The sequence below is a fragment of the Lygodium microphyllum genome, chromosome 12, assembly GCF_053477565.2.
Source record: "Lygodium microphyllum isolate KBCC chromosome 12, Lygodium_microphyllum_v1.1.10, whole genome shotgun sequence".
NCBI lineage: Eukaryota > Viridiplantae > Streptophyta > Polypodiopsida > Schizaeales > Lygodiaceae > Lygodium > Lygodium microphyllum.
Genome location: NC_141146.1, coordinates 26,560,349 through 26,584,722, shown reverse-complemented (window position 1 = coordinate 26,584,722; position 24,374 = coordinate 26,560,349). Strand labels below are relative to the sequence as shown.

The window sequence follows — 24,374 nt, the reverse complement described above, 5'->3', positions numbered from 1 at the left end:
ATGTAGGCCAGAAGCACAGGTCGTAAGCTCTCCATTTGACTGAGAAATTTAGTCTCCTTCAGCTCCACATCTGAAATATGTAGGATCTTATTATCAAAGAAAATCCTTTGCGATTCGTATGCTTTCCGCTTGCGATTCGTATGCTTTCTGCTTGCGATTCATATGCTTTCTGCTCTGCTCTTCATCTATCCACCACCTTTCGACTGCACCTTTGCTCTAGCTCTCCTCATTTCCTCTGTTTTTTTTCCCCCTCGAATCTAATTAGTGCCTACCAGTCCTGAATATGCTCCACTCTTCTCAATTAAGCCTCTTCGCGCCAAAAAGCCCCCTTTTTAAAATAGCCATCCATTTCAAAATAGCCTTCCGTCGCTTTTCCTTCCCCCAAGCTCCTTAAGTCACTACAATGACATGTATTATTTACAGTACATTATGCTGAGCACCACGGACCATGTTTGCATACGAAGCTCGAATAGCCTTGACATATTTGATCCTGCATGATCTCAGGTACCCCAGTGACAATCTAAACATTTCAGCTCAGTACACATACAGTGGAACACACGTGTATCCTGCATCTGCTTTGTACTTCTCATAAAATTCTTGGAGGGCAAAGATAAATCTTGATTGCATTTCAGAGACCTCTTCAGTAGACAGGCTTGGATTTTTCTTCACATCAATGGGCTTCCCAACAATAAAGTGCATCGGACGACACAAAGATAAAGGGGACTCAAACATTCCCCAAAACATAACTGGCACAAAGCGAAGCAGTCGACAGATCTGATTGTATACCTTGCCCTTGGGTTTCCACCACTTGTAAACATGGGTCTGCCCAAATAAAAAACAAGGCACTAAAGGAGCTCCTATCTCAATTGCTATAGAAACCAGCTCTCTGCTTCAGATAAGCTACCTCACGGTCATGTTTCATAAAGAGCATCTCTCTAACACCTCCAGGAATCAGAACACAACTACAACCATATTTTAATAAATCACAAAGAACCTTTCTTGAAGCAGACACTAGTCCCAACCAAGTCCATATGTGTCTTAAAATAGTTCTAAAAACCGCACTACTTGCCAGACCCTTAACTTTTCAACTGTAGAAACCTCCATTGCAAAATCCAAGGTAGATGGTAATTGATCTTCTAGTGCTTCTGAAACTAATCCAAACTTCCCAAACATATCCATTACTCTTCTCTCCACTATACTCGCATGCAAAAAATAAATGTAAACACAACTAAGTATGTACAAAGTAACAAATGTCACACACACAACATTTTGGTGGATTCCACACCTCGGATGTGCAGCAGTATGACATCCACCCCCTCTAATCCTACGCATCCTCCGGATGGGCCAACTACCCATGATCATTATCATCAAGATCCACGAATAGATCAATCTCTTCATTGTGTATTTCCAGTATATCAACAAGATTATTTGTCATATCATCTGTCTCTTCTATTGGAGTTTCTTCTCGTTGCTCTTCTCTTGCAAATTATTCCAATGCATAATCCTTATTATCTCTTTTCTTGAAAATCTTGATTCTTTTTCCTGCAATAGGCACTCTAAGCACTGTCCCATCCAATTCTGTCAGCTCATATGTTGCATTGTCAAAGACATGTCTGACTATGTATGGCCCAAACCATCTTTTAACCATCTTTCGAAGTGCACTATGCTGATTTTCAAGGTTGCTATCAAAGACTAATACCCAGTCTCCCTCTTCTATTGCTCTAGGCCGCAAGCGATGCCTACTGTCAAACCTGTCCTTATTTCTTAGTCTAGACACCTTCAACCTGTCAATAGATAGCTGAATATCCTCTGGTCTTCTCTCCAACTGCCGAATCCGAAGAGGTAAGAGCTCCTCTCTCATCAAATCCTCCTGCCAAGGTAAAACTGACCAAGTCAAAGCACAAGTCTCAGTCGGCATAACCGGTTTCTGACCATACATTAACTCTACGGGCATATATCCTGTGGTAACACTGTGAGTCGTACAATCAGCCCACAAAGCAAATGGTAGAAGTCTCGGCCATTCTCCAATCTGTCCTCTGCATGCTTTGGCTAATGCTTTCACTATCGGCGGATGTCCTCTTTCACTCTTCCCATTTCCCTCTGGATTGTATGCTGTGGTTAGAGCCAACTTGATTCCTAGTTGAGAGAAAAACTCCCTAGCTTCATCTGCATCCAATTCACCGCGATCCGTAGTGATCTTACCCACACAACCATACCTGCAGAAAATTTCTTCCAATAAGAACTTACACACTGCACTAGTGGTCGTCGTTCTCAAATGTCTGCCCTCAACATGATTGGTAAGATCCTCTCTAGCCAAAATAATATATCTGATCTGCCATAGACCCATAGGCATAGTAACCAAGTTAACTACCCACTTATAATGAATGCATAGCGGATAGATCGGATGAAGCTCATCTCGATGACGCACTACCGAATACATCTGGCAATCTCTGCAAGTCTCTACAAAGTGAGAAACATCTCTGTACATGCCTTTCCACCAATATTTCTCCTTGATTTTCTCATAAGTAGCCCACACTCCTCTATGAACAGCCCAAGGACTCTCATGAAACTCCCTCATCACTTGTAACTGTGTCTCTCTATCGCAGACAACCTGCAAGGGTAATCCACCTCTTTTCTTCGGATGCTTCCAAAGAAATCCATCCTTGAGAAAATAACCATAAGCTTTTCTTCTGATCTTCTTGAATTCTTCATCTCTCCATTTATCTCTTTTACTTAGTGTACTGAGGTACTTGCCAATCTGCAACCAATCTCCAACATAGAGTTCTTCTATGAACGCCACAATATCATAGACATGGCAAACATGATCAACCATAGCGGCTGAAATTTCTGCATCATCCTCTTCTGCAAGTAGTGTCTCCTCATCATCATATCTAGCTCTAGACAACATATCTACCACTGGATTATCCTTTCCTGCTATGTGTTTAAATTATGGATTTAATGACTTGATGTATGCAATCCATCTCAGCATAGCTATATCCGGAGTAGAGCAACTCATAATCATACCTATCAATGGCAAGCAATCTGTCTCTACCACAATTGAAGCTCCAATAAAATACTCCTTGTCACATTTGAGAGCCGTAACAATCCCCAGTAACTCCCTCTTGATTTGTGAATATCTCCCCTGTCTCTTGTTTAGGACTTTCGCCCCAAACCGAATAGCATACATGTTTCCATCTGCATCATCTTGACCCACAGCCCAACCTATGCCAATTGGACTAGTGTCAACTGTCAATACAATAGGCCTTCCACAATTATAATCCGCTTTCCTGAGAGTAGGAGCAATCTGCAATAACTTCTTCAATTTCCGCATGGCTCTAGTGTGGCTCTCATCCCAATAAAATTTCTGCCCCTTTCGAAGCAGTTGATATAAACAATCTGCTATGTGTGCAAAATGGGGTATCCAAATCATATAGAACACACAAGCTCCAATGAATCTCCGTACCTCTGAAGTGGTAGAACAATACTCTGTAATCTTGCCTATAGCATCCACCTTCTCAGGTGAGGGTTTCCTGCCATAATACCCACACATATGTCCAACAATGACAACCTCATTTACTCCAAAAACAGATTTTTGCCATGATAGTGTCAAGTTCACTTCTTCTAACTTGGCCAAAATCTTCTCACAAGCTGAAATATGATCAGTCACAAAGTATATGCATCCCTGCTCATTTAAACTCTCATTCTTCTCTTCTTTTGCACACCCCTTAATGGGCACATCATCCAAGAAAGGCATGGTAAGCTGAGGTATGTAATCACGAAGGACCTTATGCATGGCATTCATCATATGCGAAACAGAATTAGTGGCACCTTGATGCAAGGTACACATCCTAACAAGCCCAATAAGAGTTCTCATAGTGGTTATGTCTCTGCTTTCCAAAGCCAGCTGAAACTGATCATATCCCGAATACAAATCACCTAAAGAATAGATGGCATGTCCAGCAAATGCTTCTGCAAATTCATCCACAACTGGACCTATACCAACATTCCTGATAGTAACTCCGTTTACTGGTTGCATGTCCTGTATAAATCAGAGAGTACCATTCTTCTTTGGAACCGTAAACCACCTATTTGAGTATGGTGTAGATGACGGCTCTAGGATTCCCATCCTGATTTTCTCATTCAACAAATCAATCAGCTTCGGTAGGTGTGCCTTAGGTACTGGAATAGGTCGGAGGTTCCATGGAATATGAGGAATAGTAAAGATCACCATAGGAGCAACAATATCTGGATTCACATATCCAATCTCATGCGGGAAAAAAGCAAACCCCCTTCCATGTTGCTCAAGCATCTCCTGAACGCATTGCTTCTCTATGGGTAGCAAGAAATCACCATTTCCAATTTTCAATTCAGCAAGAGTCTCTGCTGAAAATTTATGGCCTATATGCTCTGGATTCCTCAAAATTGGCTGTTTGGCAGCCCTCTCTATTTGCTGATCACTATCAGGTGGAAGCGGTACAGCTACCGGCTTCACCTTCTTATCCACAGTCTTGTATTTCGTGTCAACCCTGGCTTCATTATGATCCTCTGCATTACTTAAATCTTGTTGTAAATTAGCAATTCTGCACTCCAGTTGGCTGAATATCCTCAGCCCTCTGCTCTATGGACAGCATAAGAACAGCCCTAAACTCTGGATGCTGAAATATTTCAGTAGTAAACTCTATTAGCTGAAAGTTTTCAGCCCTCTGTGTCTCTGTAAGCTTATCATAATCAGTCGAAAACTCTGTTTGCTGAATTTCTTCAGCACTCAACACTTTTTGCTGAGACAACTCAGCCTCTGACTCCATTTGTGACACAAAATCTGCAATTTCATGAAACACGTCCAAGGATTGCACTAATACATTACTGTGACAACTTTGCATATCAGTTTTCAGCATATTTTTCATCTCTGTCATCGTATCTGCACAAATCATACTATCATACATCCCATCTATATGCTCATCATCCTCTAAAATACTTATATTTTTCAAATTTTTCTCCTTCCTGCATATATACTGCCTGGCAGCTCTAGGCAACTTAGAAGTCTTCTGATAACTCATCGAACTGTTTGCTGAAATTCCAACAAAACTGGAGGAGAAAACATTGCTGCCAGGAGGCGAGAACTCCAATCTCCTCTGCTCTGTACCACCATCGTCTCACGAAACAGTGGTACTTAATGAAAACCCGAATCCCTCACAGTGGGCAAAGGTGCATCTCTAAGAGTATCCCTGTTTCTAACATGGTTCACACACACAGTCATAAACTGAACTGCTCTCATACCATCTTTACTGCGAATCCGTGCATAAGCAAATCCATCATCCATTACTTTTGTTTCCATGCGCATCTCTATGATGAATGGCTGTCCAAGAATTATGGGATAAGAGCATGAATCCTGCACAAAGAAATGGAAATCCTCCTCTACATCTCCAATAGAAACCCTGACACTGGGACAAGCAGCATACAAATCACCTGCAGTGTTGTTGGCAGCTCTCATACGCCACCCATGCTCTACATCCATAGGCCATCTATTACTTTCATAAACTCCTTGAACTATGAGATTAATCTCTGAACCGTGATCCACCAAAGCAACATAAGGCACCTGTTTCTCTCCAATTTTTACCATCGTTTTTGTAGTTGCCCTAGCCCAATGACTCCGCAAAAAGTGACTATGCGGTATCAAGACAAGCTTATAAGTTTTAGCATAATGCATAGGCTGAACCCTCTTCTCTATCTGTGGAAAAACAGAAGCATTCTCAACCATAACCTCATCCTCATCCTCATCCAACTCCCCAATCAAAACTCCCTGTGTATCAGTAGTAGGCAATGCATGTCTTTTCCTCTTCAGGACCTCTTGAAACTGATCTTGAAACTCTCTTTTCGAGATGCCCAAAACCTCAGAAATAGTAAAAGTCACCTCACTGCCAAGTATCTTGTCATTAAAGATTTTCTTCATGTCCATAGATGTCTCAATATTGGATATCAATCTAAACCGTGGCTGCTTTCTCTCTCTAGGCTCTTGCCTCTTTTCTTTCTTTTGAGCATCTTCCATCTGTCGTTCTGGCCCTGGTCTCAAAGACGGTCCTGCAGTAGGTGGAGTAACAAACTCACCCCCTCTAGTCTTTTTAGCTGCATTTGGATTTTCTTCATCCCTCTTACGCTTCTCCTCAACAAGTACATCTGCTCCTTGAGACTTAGCCAAGTAGGCATAAATAGTGTACCTGTCAACAGGCGAATCCCAACCTGTCTCAGATCTGATGCTAGAGCCTGCACTAGTCAAAAAAGTTTGCTGAAATTTTCCCTTGTTTGCCGTCTCCATAGCATAAGTCCATTATGCTGACTGATTCTCTGATCCTTTCTCAATCTGAACTCCATATGCAGAAGCATCTCCTCTAGTTTCCACATAAGAAGTATGCACATGCATATCATCCACTAATTTCTTCATTCCGCCTTTCCCAAAATTGGTAGCAAGCGGAGCTCCTGTTTCATTCAAACAGATCTTACCATCTTGTCCCCAAAATACCAAATTCTTCCTCCTTGCATCCTGAAAAGATTCACAATCCCTGCAATGCTGATGGTCCGTACTATCACACCAAATACATCTTCGATCTCTCCTAAGTGCACTAGGGGCACTCCTAGGTGCAGTAGGAGCACTAGAAGAAATAGTAGGCGCAGTTGAAGCAAAATGCTCTTTCAATTTTCCCACCAATTCTGCTTTAACTGACTCTAGTGTCAAATCCGTTATGCCTTTGATTATATCATCAAGAGAGGAAGGCACCGACGGAGTGGATGGTTTTGGAGCAGAAGGAGCAGGCATCGGTCTTGGAGCAGGAGGAATGGGAGGAGTAGAAACAATAGGCACTGGCATAGGCCAAGAAACTGGCTGAGGAAGAGAAGAAATAACAGGGATAGAAGCAGGCATAGGAGCAGAAGACGGCATCGGTGTCATAGATCCATTCTGTAGTAGGCGGGTCTTCCATATCCTCCTCTTGGTCAAAGTCGAGACTGCATCCTGGGCATCTTGCCAATCCGTTTTAAGACCCATAGGCTTCGTGCGATCCTCAAGAAGCTCTCCTAATTCTTCCTGAAGAGCAGGATCTGTAGCTTGCAAGAAAAGCTCAACTTTCTCAACATCCAATGCTCTTTGTTCAATGGCATCAAGCTGACTATACCTCTCTTCAAATTCTTGTATCAACTCTGAAGCAGCTAGACCTTTGTTTGGCATATAGACCCACTCTCGGAATGACCGCCGTGTAGCCATCCCAAAGTCCTCAAGGAAATACTCTTCTTTCAGGGCCTTCTTAAAATCTTTCCAATGCGAATTTTGAATAAAAAGATCAGTCACTTTTGCCCTCAAGGGGGGTGTGACAAGACGAAGGAAATACTTACTCATAAGTCCAGCTGGTACTCCAAAAAATCCCATCTTGATCTCATATGTCTTGAAATAAGCTGAAACATTACGACCATCAAATAGCTTCTTCTCATTCTCAACTGCTTCAATCGCCTTAGTTGCGCTGATTGCATTCTCCTGCTCCAAATATAGTTGCCTTTGCTGAGACAACTGTTGTTGATGCAATTGCTGCTGCTGCACCATATACAATTGTGTCTGTTGATTTTGAAGCTGCATATACATAGACATATTCTGCAAAATCTGCTTTAGATCATCCGTTGAAGTACTTGAAGCAGCACTCAATGATGGAGCTGAAGTAGAGGACACAGCAGGAATTGTAGAAGAGGCTGAAATGGATGCTGAAGTATCTCCCATCCTGAAATTGATGTGATGCTTTCACGTTGGGTTCACCAAAGATGTCGAAGGGTTTTTGAAAGCAGAGTCGTGTCTACAGAAGACCTTGATAAATTTCAAGATGGAAGATCAATCAAGTGACTAAATACAAATCTGCAATAGCAATTCCGGAATAATGTGCATTGAGCAAAAGAATATTTTTAACAATCATGCCCAGCAACACGTAGTTTCAATCCCAAGCCTGATATGACTGCAATTACCTTCTGTGATGTTGATCAGTTGGAAAGATTCAACTCTTAGAAACCACCTATTCTGTGACAAGTACTAAAGAGCAGTATATAACTATGAGCCCGATTTCATAGATAGTTTAAAGGTTACCCAATGTTGTGTGTATGGCTCAGCATGAGCTTGGCTGTTCCACATCTTAACTGCTTGCTTCTATAAGCATGTTCCTTGCCAACATATGTAAGAGGAGCATAAAGTCAACAATGTATTTACACACACTGATCTTGTTTGCACCTCCTGTATTGTTAGTGAAGGAGTCTCTTCATGAAACTCTTAGTCCAGGAAACATTGAGAATAAATATGCAGAAGCATAGAGATATCACAAGTTTACATTGCCTGCACTTCATTTTCAATGTGAACCATACCCATAAATCCTTGAGAATTGAGGTACTCTTCCAAAAAGTTTCTGAGAAAGTTCCATTTCCAGATTTCGAGTCTACAACATGTATCCTCTGTGCATATTCCCTCCATCCAACGAGAATCACCCATGCTCTGGCGGAACTGCATTAATTCTTGGAGGGATATATCCCTGCTGTGTAGATCCCATTTTCACCAGTGCATCATATTGAGAATCAAATTTATTTGATTCTTTTGGACGGTTTGCATCTTTCAAATTTGCGTGAGATTGATTTCTACGAAACCCTTGCTTAAGCGAGGCTCAAACAATTGCTCTAGGGAAATTGAAACCATAGAAGATGTGAAGACGATTGGCGGAGATGGAGAGGCCGAACAACAAGCTACGTTGGAACGTCTGTTGACAAGGCTTGCCCTCACAAATGACAGTAAACTCGAGTCTATGCTCGCCAAGCTTCTGCTATATGCTATATCTTGCCTTAGCTCCTCCAGGCAATCCACCAATTCTTCCCTCTTCTTCGTTCGTTGTCTCTTCCCGTCAGTCGACTACATCGTCCTCAATCTTTCAGGATCATTGTCATAGCATCGTCTTCCACCCTTCGTACTACAGCGTCTTTCGTCCTCACAATCCACTAGACATGTTCGTTCTAGCACCTCCTTCCTCTTCTGCTATATTCGTCCTTTCCCTGGCATAATGCTCATCTGATCAGCATCGTCGTCTTGGTTTTTGCTCCCCTCAACAACGAAGATCTGCCTTCCTTCCAGAGGAATCAAAGCAGGTCCCCCTTCATGTAGGCCAGAAGCACAGGTCGTAAGCTCTCCATTTGACTAAGAAATTTAGTCTCCTTCAGCTCCACATCTGAAATATGTAGGATCTTATTATCAAAGAAAATCCTTTGCGATTCGTATGCTTTCCACTTGCGATTTGTATGCTTTCTGCTTGCGATTCATATGCTTTCTGCTCTGCTCTTCATCTATCCACCACCTTTCGACTGCACCTTTTCTCCAACTCTCCTCATTTCCTCTATTTTTTTTCCCCCTCGAATCTGATTAGTGCCTACCAGTCCTGAATATGCTCCGCTCTTCTCAATTAAGCTTCTTCCCCCCAAAAATCCCCCTTTTTAAAATAGCCATCCATTTCAAAATAGCCTTCCGTAGCTTTTCCTTCCCCCAGGCTCCTTAAGTCACTACAATGACACGTATTATTTCTAGTACATTATGCTGAGCACCACGGACCATGTTTGCATACGAAGCTCGAATAGCCTTGACATATTTGATCTTGCATGATCTCAGGTACCCCAGTGACAATCTAAACATTTTAGCTCAGTACACATACAGTGGAACACACGTGTATCCTGCATCTGCTTTGTACTTCTCATAAAATTCCTGGAGGGCAAAGATAAAGCTTGATTGCATTTCAGAAACCTCTTCAGCAAACGAGCTTGGATTTTTCTTCACATCAATGGGCTTCCCAACAATAACGTGCATCGGACGACAAAAGATATAGGGGACTCAAACATTCCCCAAAACATAAGTGGCACAAAGCGAAGCAGTCAACAGATCTGATTGTATACCCTGCCCTTGGGTTTCCACCACTTGTAAACATGGGTCTGCCCAAATATAAAACAAGGCACTAAAGAAACTCCTCTCTCAATTGCTACAGAAATCAACTCTCTGCTTCAGATAAGCTACCTCACGGTCATGTTTCATAAAGAGCATCTCTCTAACACCTCCAGGAATCAGAACACAACTACAACCATCTTTTAATAAATCACAAAGAACCTTTCTTGAAGCAGACACTAGTCCCAACCAAGTCCATATGTGTCTTAAAATAGGAGTCGTAAAAACAGCACTGCTTGCCAGACCCTTAACTTTTCAACTCCAGAAACCTCCATTGCAAAATCCAAGGTAGATGGTAATTGATCTTCTAGTGCTTCTGAAACTGATCCAAACTTCCCAAACATATCCATTACTATGCTTCCAAACTTCTCTCCACTATACTTGCATGCAAAAAATAAATGTAAACACGACTAAGTATGTACAAAGTAACAAATGTCACACACACAACATTTTGGTGGATTCCACACCTCGGATGCGCAGCAATACGACAACGCGAGCCTCCGGACAGGTTACCTAGAGGCTTTTGTTGGGACCAAATTTTTTTTGGGTGGTTGATGTGTCTTTGAGGAGTCCACAGGTAAAATTTCATGTCAATCGGAGCACTTGTGATATTTTTCCAAAGCCTGGATTCATTAATTAAACTTTTAGGGTTTTTAAAAAGTTTAGCTATAAGTTTAAAGTTTCACCTCATTTTACACATTTCACTTTTGAGTTCTGAGTTCTCTCTCCTAGAAGACATGGTTCGTACCAAGCAAGCGGCCCAGAGATACCCCCTAGAAATTCCATATGGTAGCCACATCCTCTAGTTCCACCACCACCACCACCACACGAGCAGTGCAAGCGCCAATGGAAGCTAGGCACAGTGGCTCTTCGCGAGATCCACCACTACCAAAAGACTACTCACCTCCTGATACCAAAGGCTCCGTTCCAGAAGTTGGTGCGGGAGATCATTGAGGGAATACTGATTAGGAACAACAGGACCCAGTTTCCAGATACATCACGTGCAAAACAACCCGATCACACTGGATTGCCCAGGCCCTCCTTGCACTACAAGAAGTTGTTGAAGCCTATCTCATGGACTTGTCTGGAGACTTGGTCTATGCAGTGGTGCATGCAAGGAGGATCATCGTCATCGACAGGGATCTGCGGATAGTCAGGTTCTTTCAGCGATGGAAAGATAGTCCTCGCGGAGGTCAGCAAGGATAGGGGTGTACAACTCTAAAACACATGGAATGTAGCTTCTAAAAACATTTTGTAAAGCCCTGGTTGTAATGGACCCCATGTAAATTTTTATTAATATGAATTAAAAAAATTTGGCACGTCTTATTTTTGTTTAGTCGCTTGTTATTTATTTTATTTACATCGTTGAGTTATCGTTACATGCGTTCAAACAAATATATGTTGCGCACAAATTTGATAAAGCATTGCGTATTAAATTTAGGGTACGAATCATGTTGCATATAAATTCGAAAAATAAATGTAACATTCAACTAAAAACAATGGTAAACGACACGTATCACAAACTACATTGCATGCGAATCCAACAAACATCAGTTTTCATTACTTGAAGAGAAGATTACAAAGTGCATTACATCGATGATGCAATATCATTAGGCAATAAGTACATCTAGTCTCTCCTAGGCTTCTTCGAGCTAGGCTCCCCATGGTCAGAGCTATTCTTGATCATAGGCAACAATACATTTTGCCCCAATAGTTTGTCTAATGACAGTGGGGTCTTCAACACCGGCAACCATGCCACGGGCCACCATGGAGAAAAGTAGGCCAGATGTAGTACTTGTGAATAAGTAGAGTAGCTTCGAATGTCAAAGCAACACTACTTTCTCCAGGCTGGAGTTGGTCAGGATGGTCTTGAAGGGCCCAGCTTTTGTTAGTGCCCTCAACTTCAAGAAGTTCTCAGCAAAAGCAGGGAGCATGTCTTATGAAATACAATAATGTCATTGACAAGCTGTCCAACGTACTCCTTCAATGCCGAGTCTTGCACCCTTCCTTGGCTACCAGATCGGCCACCCTACCTAGATGAAAACTCATATATATAGACAATCTCGTGCATCACAAAAGTTGAGTATTAGACTCACTATGCATGGAGTGTGCTGAAGATATATATATCATATTTATATGAAACTTAACCAGTAGGGCCTCTAGGGCATCGGGAGCCAACACAACAGTTTTTCTCGGGATCGGGCCCCCAGATGTGCCCTGGCTGGAGGCTTGCGTCTAGGGGCCTGAATCTGCACACAACAGTTTTTGTCGAGATCGGGCCCCCAGATGTGCCCTGGCCGGAGACTCGCCTCAATAGTTTTGTTGGGATCGGGCCCCCAGATGTGCCCTGGCTGGAGGCTCCCGTCTTGGGGCCTAAATCTGCAGGCTCGCGTCTGAGGCCCCAAGATGCGAGCCTCGGGCCAGGGCACATCTAGGGGCCCGATCCCAACAAAAACTGTTGTGTTGGCTCACGATGCCCTAGAGGCCCTACTGGTTAAGTTTCATAGGAAACCAAGAACATTACCTTCTCTACATCATCTATCTGTTGCTGTAATGGAGCATCCAGGTTTGCTCCCGCCACTGGGCCACCCTCGTCTCTCTCGCGGGTAGGCACTGCATAGTCAGGTCGAGGACCGAAAAGGCTTTCCTGCAACTACTCAGACTCCTCATCAAAGATCTGATACTGTGGCACCGCATCCTCAATCTGCTCTTGGATGCTCACAATGGCAGAGATGTCATCGATGCTCATGCCATCATAACGAGCCACCTCATCAACATGTGCTGGGGCATCCTGTAAATCAAAATCTATGTAATCACTAGGTACATCATGCACCATGATACAGTATAGTTCTTCTTCCCTTAGCTCCAACAACTCTAGCACATCCTGCATGAGTAGATATTCCACCCCCTTGATGGTGATAGCATGGACAGAAGCGAGGGGTGGCTCTTTGCTCGTGGGCATCTCATCAGGGTAGGGAGGTGGGTGCACAATCGCCAAGCTCTGTGCTGCCTCAACACTCGGACCGAGAGTGATCTCCTCAAGCTCCCTCTCAAAATACTCTAGTTGTGGCCGAGAGGATGCGTCTATGTCCTCGTCACTGTCCTCTTGCACCTCAGTGCACATAACATATATGGCAAAGGCGGCATCTGAGATCCATCGTGACGTGGTCCTGTGACGAGGTGGGCACTGCTCTAGTACGAAGATGTTGCCCCACATGCACAGGGCTCGACTTATCACCTTTGCATGGCTGGATCGGGCACGCAAACTATACAAAAGATCCATGGGAACCCACCTGAGAGTGGAGTCAGGAATAGAGCAAGTGAGAGGGTTCACTGCATCACAAAACAATGCTAGTATCCTAGAGTCAGGGTCTACAGCGGAAAGCGAGCTCTTTAGACTCAAGGTGAAGTAAAACATAGGGTATATCTGGTCCCCTATGTGCGCATAGCATGTGGAGCTGATACATGTGGCGAAGGCGGGAGTGGTATCCATGGCACACAATGAGAGAAGGAAGGAGAGCACAAGTGTAGGGAAGTGGAGAATGAAAGTGAAAATGAGTTTGGAGTTATAGCTTGTATGTGTCTAGGGTTTTAAATAAAGGTTCTTTATAAAGTTATTAATCCTAAAGTTTCAAATGAAAACTCTTACCTTAGTTTCTTTATTTTAGTACTTTAAAGTCATTGTTAAAATTACTCATACAGACAAACGCTTCATTCTACATTATTATATCCTCGAATATGTTTAGATCGCTGAGTATATTCAAGTCTAATGAGAGAAAATATATATTTTTTAAAGAAAATAAATCTAAAAGACCATTAAAATCCCTTTGGATCCAATTTAATATTAAAATTTAAGAAACGAGTAGTAGAGATGCACTACAATATATCATTGTGCAAAGGTAATATGCTATAGATTATAGACCTCTACCCTGCAATCTAATTATGATTTTTACTTGCACAATTGAGTAATAACAGTATGTATTATCACACGCTTGGATCACAGTAAACTAAAATTTAAAGTACTCGGAAGTCCAAAAAAGGTATGTATTCGCTCTTTATAAAGTTTTTTTACAAGGATTCCACTTTCTCAAGGATATGTGGAGAAGCACATTGTTTACATGTCATGGATTGCTCACTATGAGTCCTGACTTTTCTATTATCTAACTTGAAATAGAAGTTGCAGAGGGGCTCATTGGACATTAGTTTTCTATTCTCTGCACTAACTACGAAAGGATTATGACCACTCCACAAGATTACCACATCTATGAGCGCTATATGTGTCTCATCTTGGGTATCTTGATCCAAGTTGATCCACTCCCCTTGCAAAAGTCGCCATCTTCTATATCGAAATAGAACACACAGAGTTTGTCTAGCAATGAAATACCTGTAATAAAAATGAAAATAATGGTAAGTGAATGCGACTAACACAACAATTCATCTAAGCGAGACCTATGCCAATTAAATCAAGGTATGCAAAGTAGTAAAAACGTTTTACCTGAATGTAAGATCAGATTGGTTGACCCTGCACTCAATCATCTCATCAAAATGTGTTGTTTTGACTTGCCAAGACTCACCCAATAGCTGACTCATCCATTCCTCGGATGGACACTTGCATTGATAAGTAATCTTTGTTTTCTTCAAAACATCACATGAACCAAACAAATGTGCAAACAATGAGAATGGAATAAACCAACTAAGATGCACGTCTTTGGAGCCTGTGGTGGGTTTCATATCACTATTGATGTCAATTTTTATCTTCGACTTGCAAGCTCCTAACAACTCCAAGCTACCAATCAACCATTCACCACTAGACAGTGGCGGCAATGGGACATGCTGCAATCTCTCGCTTTATACCACATACAATGAATTATAAAAAAATATATTTTGAATGGCAAGTTGACTTGCAAAGTTATTATCATAGATCAAAGAACCTATCTCTTCATGCCAAACATGTATCTTGTCGCTTAAACATTCAACATTCTGCCATTCATGCAAAGTCGATGGATATAGAGCTGTCAATCAAACAAGACTGAATTAGAATACTACAAAGACTTTTAAAAACAACTCTGATACAAATGAATAATCAATGATAAAATTTAACAACTTACTGTTTTGTTTATAATTTGCAATGTTGTTCTCATCGTGTACAAAGATTTGTTTGTGCGTATAAACATGTTGAATCAACACTTCTGTTATTGCACTTGTGCCATTAAACACTTTTCTGAACTCTAGAATTCTACCTTTCCAATATTTGCTAGGGTTTGCAACATCCTTACGCTTGACCTTGAAACTCCCTCGAGTACTTGGGTACATCGAAATCCAATCCAACTTATAATACTTATCACAAATCCAATTACCACCATTATCTTTCCTATTGAAGACCTCCACTGCAAGTATGCTACTGATGTTTTTTCTCCATGAAGACATCTGTAACAACCAAATACAAAACTTACCTATCAAGATGTGTATAATTTGAAAATGTTCTCTCCAAAAGAAATAAAATTTAAATGGATCAATTTAAAAAGGAAACATTGTAACTGTAATTTCTTTCACAAAAATCCCCAGATATGTTGAACAAGAAGTTGACTTATAGCAAGACCATTGTTCCTTCACTAACATATTCCTGCAGTAAAAAAACAAAAGAAATCTTGGGTCAAAGCATATATATAACTTATATAGGCTTTGTCCAAATGCATTGAAATTCAACCATGGAACAACAGTTAAAAATGGCAATATACCTGTGGCTTTCTCTGCAAAAAAGGCCAAAGATGTTGTAGAAGTTGAGTTCTTAAAAAATCATTGTTCTTCACCCTCAGAGATTCTTGGAGTAAAAAAACAAAGGAAAGCTTAGTATGCATATAACTTGTATACATTTTGTCCAAACGAGATAAAATTTAACAGTGAAGCAACAAAAAAACAAGACAATATACATGTAACTTTGTTTACAGAGAAACCCTAAGACTCCTAGAGCACCAAAACAAAAGAAATTACATGTTAGAGAATGCACATAACTTGCACAGGTTTTCTCCAAACGAGATAAAACTTTACCATAGAACATCCATGGAAGAGAAAAATATACCTGTAGAGTTTTGTGAAGAGAATCTTAGGGCTTTGGTAAAACAAGCTCTGCTCTCATAAAACACGTGAAACTCTCTCTGTGCTTGTGCAAAGCAAATTCAGATAGGGCAAGCAACAATGAGGCTGTAAAATTTCATCAGGAAAGAAGAAGCGGGGAAAGAGATATGACAAATTTGAGTTCCGCCTAAGAAAGAGGGGGAAACTGAAAAGGGGAGAAAAGAAAAGTTAAACATAAAAAATAAGAAAATGAAAATTCGAGGCACAAACTTCTAGGAAGTGACAGCATTGTAGTCCCCACATTTCCCCTTATTTTATTGCTAAGGGAAGATTTGGGCCAAGATATGGCTAGAAGATTCATGTTACATGAATCTGGAATCCCAGCTCTCTCATTGGTTAGGCCTATATTTGTTTATTCACTCCTTAAGGGGCAAAAAAGAGAGTCCATATTTCTCCTAATGAGTAGCTTTAGTTTTCTAACTAACCTAACACAATTTATCCACCTTTCTTTGCGCTCTTTGTTTTATGTTCTCTCCCCCTTCTCCGATCTTTCTTTCTCTCTCTCTCTTTCTTTTTTGCCCCTCTTTGTTTCTCTCCACCTCTTCACATTTTCTCATTTATTATCCTCTCTTCCTTCCTCTCTCTCTCTCTCTTTCTCTTTCTCTCTTTCTTTGTTATCTTTCATGTTTCTTCTCTCTCTCTCATTCTCTCTTCCATTTCCTTTCTTCTTCTCTCTCTCTCTCTCATTTCCTCTCTTTCTCCCTCAATGCACATCATCCTTAAAAAAAACAAATAAAATAAAGAAGAAAGTACAAAAACAAACTAAGAGGAGGATGGATTCTTCGTCTCCTCTTGGTGAGACAAACCCTCTCTTTGTTTCTCTCCACCCCCTCATGTTTTCTCACACATTCTCCTCTCTACCTCCCTCTCTCTCTCTCTCTCTCTTTCTTTGTTATCTTTCATATTTATTCTCTCTCTCCTCTTGTTCTCTCTTACTTTTCCATTCTTCTTCTCCCTCTCTCATTTTCTCACTTTCTCCCTCAATGCACCTCATTCTCAAGAAAAACAAACAAATGAAAAGAAGAAAGAAAAAGAACAAACCAAGAGGGGGCAATGTACTCACCGCAAAGACCCGAGGATGTATTCTTAATCTCCTCTTTGAGATGGCCCCTCTTATTCTTTCGTGCACTTCCTCCTCTTCTTCGTGAATGGTGACAGTAGCGGCAGTAGCAGTAGTGAGAATTTAGACTTCTCTCTCTTTCTCTCTTCCTCTCCCTCTCCCTCCCAAGGCCACGATATCTTTCGCTCTCTCTCAAACTCGTTGCAACAAAATGCCACATTTGGGTTTTTCCCGCTTTTTTTCTTTGAGTACCCTCACTATTTGTGTCATATGTGTGACACAAATAGTGATGCCGCTAATCTACATCGCAAATGCCCGTCGCTGTGCCCCTATATCCTTTTAGTGAAACAAACAAGGTACTAGATCTTTTCAAAAATAGAAAGATGCTAAAGACATAGATGAAATCCCAAACTAAATATAACCTTATATGTAAGCCAATTGTGCATAAGAGATCTTCAAAAAAATAAAGGCAATTCACCAATCTCCAATCAAGTCATTGCATATGAAAAATGAAGCTCAAGTACATAACCAAGAATATATCAAAGCTAACAAAACCATCTAATAAGAGGAAGTATTAAGTATATAAACCAAAGCTAAATCAGCCCACAATCATCAATGTTTGCAATAAGGACATTGTGAGCATGATGCAAGAAGCATATAAGAGTCTGCCACTAACTCAAGAGTCCAAGCTCTACAATAATGAAAATATTAAAGTGCCCCCATAGAAATAAATTCAAAATGTCCAAGAATAAACCAAAGCTCAATATGTGTGCCTTATAACAACAAGTGTCCAAAGACATGAAGCAATACATCTAGGGCTATATACCAATAAGAGTCCTTCACGTTGCTAAGTGTACCAATCATCAATACATCCATGTAGCATCTCCAAACTGTCCATAGGCATTCAATCATAGTGAATGCTTTCTAGCCATAGGGTGTTACAATAAAGAACCCTCCAAATGTTGAGCTAAAGAAGTCCTAATCAATCTCGAAGGCTTTCTCAAGCATCGATACATCATTTGGGAATTAAAAACTTCCTTCATAACAATTAGTAGAGCATTAACTAGTCAAATACTTATCCAAATAGTGAGCAACAAACTACTCTAAACCATACAACAATGGTCAATCCAAAACTCTTCAAATGAAGCTAGAAAGAACCATCAAGTGCCATGCAATGTCTAGCAAGAACTACAAGATAAAGTAGATGAGGGAGGAGATGCGCCAAAATTTGTGGGTTATTCCCTACTCTCTCCTTACTAGTAGTGAATGTGCTAAAGCTCCTAGCACTCACCAATGATTTGGAGAAGGTTGAGAAATAATCCAAGAAGATAGGGAGTTAATCTAGGAGCAACGGGATTGATATTTACCTCTATGAGTGATTGCCATAGAATTTGTGAATGAAGCTATTTTCCCAAGCTAAAGTCACATCCTAAAGCTCCACAAATTCTCACTTTGATCCCAATGACAATGCAGAGCTAGATTGAGAGCAAAAGTGAAAGCAAGAGCTATGGAAGTTCAAGTAAGAAAGAGTAATATGGTATGTAGGAACTCCAATAGTCACAATTTTTGAATTTTTTCCCCTTATTGTATTGTAGTAGGATGAATAAAGAATAAAGTGATTTGTGATTAATGATGTCACCTGCAATATATAGGTATGTGAGGAATATGTACAAAGTAAGTGTAGGTGGCTAGGCACATGTAGCCTCTAACCTCGAACAAGAGTAGCTATTCAAAAAAGAAGCTATCATGTTGATTTAAGAATTTCCATGATAACACACGAGCATACCAAAGGTTAGTTAGTGACTTCTTTTTTGGCATCATAGTTAGCATCACTTTTAATGTTGCTACATTAATGATGCTAACAACAATACTTATAGCATTGTGAATAGCGATGCTCTCATGCAAGTGGTGAAGAAAGAAAACCTTACTCAACCCAATAAGAAGACACAAAGGAGCACCAATAGGGTCTCATGGCTTAGTGGTAGGCTAAATAGGCCCCTTGCTCGGTTTCTCCACCCAAACAATACATGCCATCTCACCAAGCTATAACAATTACATATAGAGAATAACCTTGTGTTATTAAGCTCATTGTACATCCAAATTGAGTCAAAGAAGAAAAATATATTTTCCTCCACCAGATCCCCATCAATGGTCTCACCTATAATATCAAAGTATCACAGCTCAATGATGTAATCAAGCTTGTATAACATTAAGCTCACTGATGTAATCAAGCATGTATAACGTTAAGCTCTAGTTCTCTGTTGTGCTTGCTCCACCAATTCCCGTCTTCTTCTCCTAGCAGTAATGATGCATTCTGGTACTCGGCTTCCTTGTGGATCTTCTTGGGGTTCATTTGGTAGTGGTGGACTAAGCTCGTGGGCCTATTTCTCTTCTTCTAACTCTTGCTCAAAATTAGGTCCTTCCTCTAGAGGTTTCTCTTGTGGGGTCTCAGGAGCTGGGGGTGGATGTGCCAGCTCGTGCTCTTTAAAGCCTAGATCATTTAGCTCATCCCTAGAGAGGCCGTCTTGCGTCAAATTCTGGCATTGTTATTTTCTTGCTAGGCTGGTATCGATGGGGAGTGGCCACTCGTGTAGGCCATAATTTAAGGCTCTGGTGCTCAATTTTAGCTTCCTTTTTGTCCTCTCCACAGAATCCTTGCCCTCTACTTGTGTTACATGAAGCATTGTGCCCCCCAAGAAGGCTTGTCGTTGCACTTGTGAACTTACTTCTATGGCTTTGGCCCTGGCCTCTACAAACACTTGCTCACATTCAACTATTTCCAAGCACTTAGTAAGTTCTCGCACTTGTTTAAAGTGTGCTCTTTCCACTTTTTGGCCCTCTCTTCCAACTCCTCCTTGCCCTTCTCCATGCTTTGAGACATCATCATCACCATTTACTACTGTTCATTCCACACATCTCGCATGTGTATTTTCTCCTTGTTCTAGTAGTTCAACTGCTCCTCAACAATCCTCTGGGCTAGTTGTGCCATAGAGAGTTGCATGGAAGTTTCCAAAAACCTCTTGAATGCATCTTTGTTCCTCTCTGCGTGGGTGTCTTGGTTTCCTTCTTGGCACTATCTTTTGGACTCGTCCAATGGCTTTTATCTCCTCCACCTCCTGTTTCACATCTTCTAACTCCTCCTGTAGCCTTTGGGTTGCTTGCTCAATGGCTTCTTCCCTCTCTTTCTTCAAGTGTTTGATCTCCCTTTCTAGTCTGCCTTGCTCAACCAACTCTAGGGAAGTCTTATTTTTCAAGTCTTCAATTTCCTTTTGGTATCTCCATGCCCTCTCCTCTGTTGTTGCGTCCTCTATCTCTTCCATAGCCTCCCAAATGTTAATCATATTCCCTTGGAGCTCCTCACTCAACTTTGCTAGTTCCTCATTGAGTTGTTGTAGGATTATGTGGCTCTAATTCTCCTCGGTCCACTTTGTTTCCCAATCTCCTTCTTCTCCTTTCTTGGTTTTGAGCTAGTCTTTGAGTTCTTGGATTTCTCGTTGATGATTTGGTGCCTTGCAGGTTGCTTCCAACCTGAGTGCAAATCAGGCTTCTCTTTTGATCTCCAACATGGCTTGTTGCCACTCTCCTCTCCTCCCTTGGCCTTCTCTAGCTACGTTAGGAGCTCTTTAACATAGTCATCATACGTTGTGGCAATAGGTATTGTAGGGGACGTTGTAGTTGTGGAGGCCTCTAGCTTCTTCTTGTTAGGATCTTGCCTTGATTTAGCATCGATCACATTTAGTCTTTTAGCTCCTACAAGGGGGGGGCCTGCTTCTAAATTTGGAGATATCTCTTGTATCTTTTTCACCAAAAACTGCATCATGGACATCAAGCACCTCATGTCGATCACGACTGCTGCCCCTTACTATTGGGATTGCTTCAACTTCTGAGGCCTTGGCACTGTTGCTTGGCTCTCTTTCCCCTTAGGGGCTCAGGTTGGTTGGTCCTTCCATGCCCAAGGTCTCTTCCACTAACCTGTGTATGGCCTCGGTCATGTTCTCATCTTCATTTCTCCTCAATTCTTCTACCTATTGCTCCGCTTTTCTCCTTCTCTCATCTTCGGCCCTCTTGGAATCTTTTTGGGCCCTCCTTAGCTCAAGCTGCTCCATCCTTGTCATTTTTCTTTCGTCTTCTTCTATAGCTTTGATGGTGTTCCCTTCTTTGCTGCCTTCGGCTCGCCTTGGCTGGACTGTGTCTCCAATTCTTCCCTATCACTTATAGTCCTTTCACTAGACTATGCCTATTTATGGGTGAGTAAAATAGTCAGGGGTTTCCCCTACACCCTCTTCACCTTCCTTTGTGTCCTTTAACACCTCCTTAGATGATGGCCGCTAGGATTCCACAAAACTTGATGGTAGATGCCTTGGGGGAGGACTTCTTTTAGGTTGATCTTGCTATGGATGTCGGGGATTCCCCTCCTGTCACTACTGTGCGGGTGGTCAAAGCTTTTGCTGAGCTTTCAATATTTTTTTGCATGAAGGCATTCCAATCTATTTCATCTGGGGATCCAACTGTGATGCTCTCCAACACAAGGACACCCTAATTTTGTTTATAAGGGCATTGTACCTTTGATTGGAAAAGAGAGCATAGACCATCTTTGCCTGCAACTTGATCTCAAGATTTGGGATTTCTGTTAAGCTTATCCCATTCATTGTGCATATGGCGGCCTTGTTCATCCCTAGCATGCTATACATGCCCCTCTTTGGGCGTAGCTATATCCTACTAGTAGTTAAACAACCTAGGGCCTTCTCCACCACTACAAGGCTCAATTGGACCTCTAGTTGGTGGGCTTCTTCCCCTTTCCTGATTTTCATTGTGCCACATTTCCTTTTGGCATTGAAGATCTTTAGAAATTTTGTGCACTTGCCATAGTCGATTGCTTGCCCGGCCTGCTCTACATACTTTTGTAGGCTGCACTGGTCCACGAGTTGTTTTATGGGTGGCTCTTCCATGATGGAATCTTCTAGGTTCATGGCATACTTGAATGTGAATTGGTTGCAGCCCTTCATTTACACAGTCAAGCCATAGTTAGCTTGCTCTTCCTCTATGATTGGAAGCTTGCTAGCTTTATCTTCCCTTGCCATTTTAGGTTCATGTCATATATCACGGCTCACCATTAGTGTTCTTGAGGCATTTTCTTGCTAGAAGATAAACAAGAGTTGACCATGCTTTTATGGAAAGAAGAACATGCTTTAAGCCTAAAAAGATAAATTTTCTTTGAGAAGTTCTACTCATTTCAAGAATTTTATGAAACTTTTCCTTGATTTCTCCTTACTTCACCTTACCCCCTCCTGCCTTGGAAATGAGAAGAATTCTTTCTACGATTAGGAGTTGAGAGATTAAGGGCATTGAGTGCGTGTTCTTGGGGCTTTACTTGTGCATAAGCCAAGTGTAGAAATTCAGATTGTATTCTAAATTAGTATAGTGTTCCATATTGAAAGGGTGGATGCATGATTTAGCTATGAAGGTGAGAACATCCATAAGGAAGTCACTAGAGTTTACTTGACTAGCAATGTGTAACTCTTCCTTGGTTGCATTTGATCTAAATAGGGGCGGATTAGGAGGTGCTCTTCTACAGGTTGGTTACAGATGGCAGTCAACACCCTATAAGAGGTTGAAGCTCTCGGGGGGGTCATTCATGAATATATGTATATATAATGTGAGTTCAAAATAAGGGGTTTTTAAAACACCAATTTTATACATGTTTTACATACAGAAGGGTGTCATATAAAGAGCTTACTTATAGATTGAATAGAAAAGGGTTGTGTTTTATTCATGAAAAATTCATAGATTAGGATATTTATAAATAGGCCATGAACGCATGTTATATAAAGAATATATATATATATATAGTGAACCCATCGAGTTGGAGCTACATAAGTGTGATCATACCCCAAGGTTTTGATGGCTTGTCCTTGCTCAGCATTAGTCATGATTTGGTATCTCTCTAGCTCCCATTGAAGTGAGAGAGCATACCATTTCCTCAGGAAAGAGGAGTCGATGCGAGCGAGCTATTTTAACTCATTGATGTCTCTGTCTATAGCAAGGGACATTGCTCTTGTGATATGATGTGATGAGGCATGCGGTTTTGTGCATAGTCTTTGGAGACCTCAGTGGCAATTAGCTCCTCAGTTATGTCGGAAGCTTTAATGAATACAAAATCTGATTCTTCCCAAGAATAGGGGACTCCACGTACTTCCGTCAGTATAGGCTCATCCAAAAGACCTAAATTAAGCCTATTAAAACTTTTAACCAGTGTCATGACAATAGCATCCAAGCGTCTAAGGCAAGAAACCAAGTCATCCCCTATGTTCTCTCGGCAAAGTTCGTGGCCAAGGTTAGAATTGATCTCCGCTCATAAGAGGGTTTAAGGCTTGCAGGTGGTTGGGGTTTGACTGAACTAGAGAGTTCAACAGAATTGATTGTTGCATCCCAAATTGCTTCGGAGGTTTGGCTTGGTCTCTTGTTCAATAGGCTAGTCTGCGCAATTGCTAATGGTACTTCTGAGGCCTAAGGGGTACTAGTAGGCCCAGATTGAGATAGTTCATTAGTTGCAGGTTGCGGTTTTGGCCAATAGATTGGTTTGAGTGCCTGATCTATTTTGATATTTGTGATCTCTTGTGGTCCAAGTGCCTGATCTATCTTGATGATCCGGGTGATCAACCTTGAGGATGACGTTTGAGTAGGACCTTTGGTCATTTTTTCTTTAGGTACCCATATCCAAGCGTGACCCTCATGATAGCGTTGCGCTTGCAATAAGCTCTTGGGGACCCATCATGGCTTGATCATATGTCGATGTCTATGGTTTTGTCTTTGCTTTCTAGGCTTTGTGTCGATAAATATGATATATCCTAAGTCATATCCTATGGTTGTATGTATCTAAAGTACAAGCATATGTAAAGTGTCCTTAAGTTGAGGGTATCTATCATTGGAGGATACCACTTGTAAGAGATTGAGAGAATGGAAGAAGAAGTGAGATAGAAGAAAGTGAAAATGATAAATGCTTGAGCCTCCATATCCAATGTTGACTACTCTCCATTGCGCATCTCTCCCTCTTTTTCTCAGTTGGTATCAGAGCATTCAAGAGATATTGAGGACTCCAAAATGGCAGTGGTAGCCAGTTTCCTATCATTGTATGATGGATCTTATATAGGTCTTATCATGAGCAGTAGCAGTTGTCCATAT

At 41.3% G+C, this 24,374-nt stretch overlaps 1 pseudogene; it reads right to left on the bottom strand.

The window, feature by feature from the left end:
* Positions 1-534: 534 nt before the first annotated feature.
* Positions 535-24,374, bottom strand: part of LOC148027565 (diacylglycerol O-acyltransferase 2 pseudogene) — a 34,007-nt pseudogene continuing 10,167 nt past the window's right edge.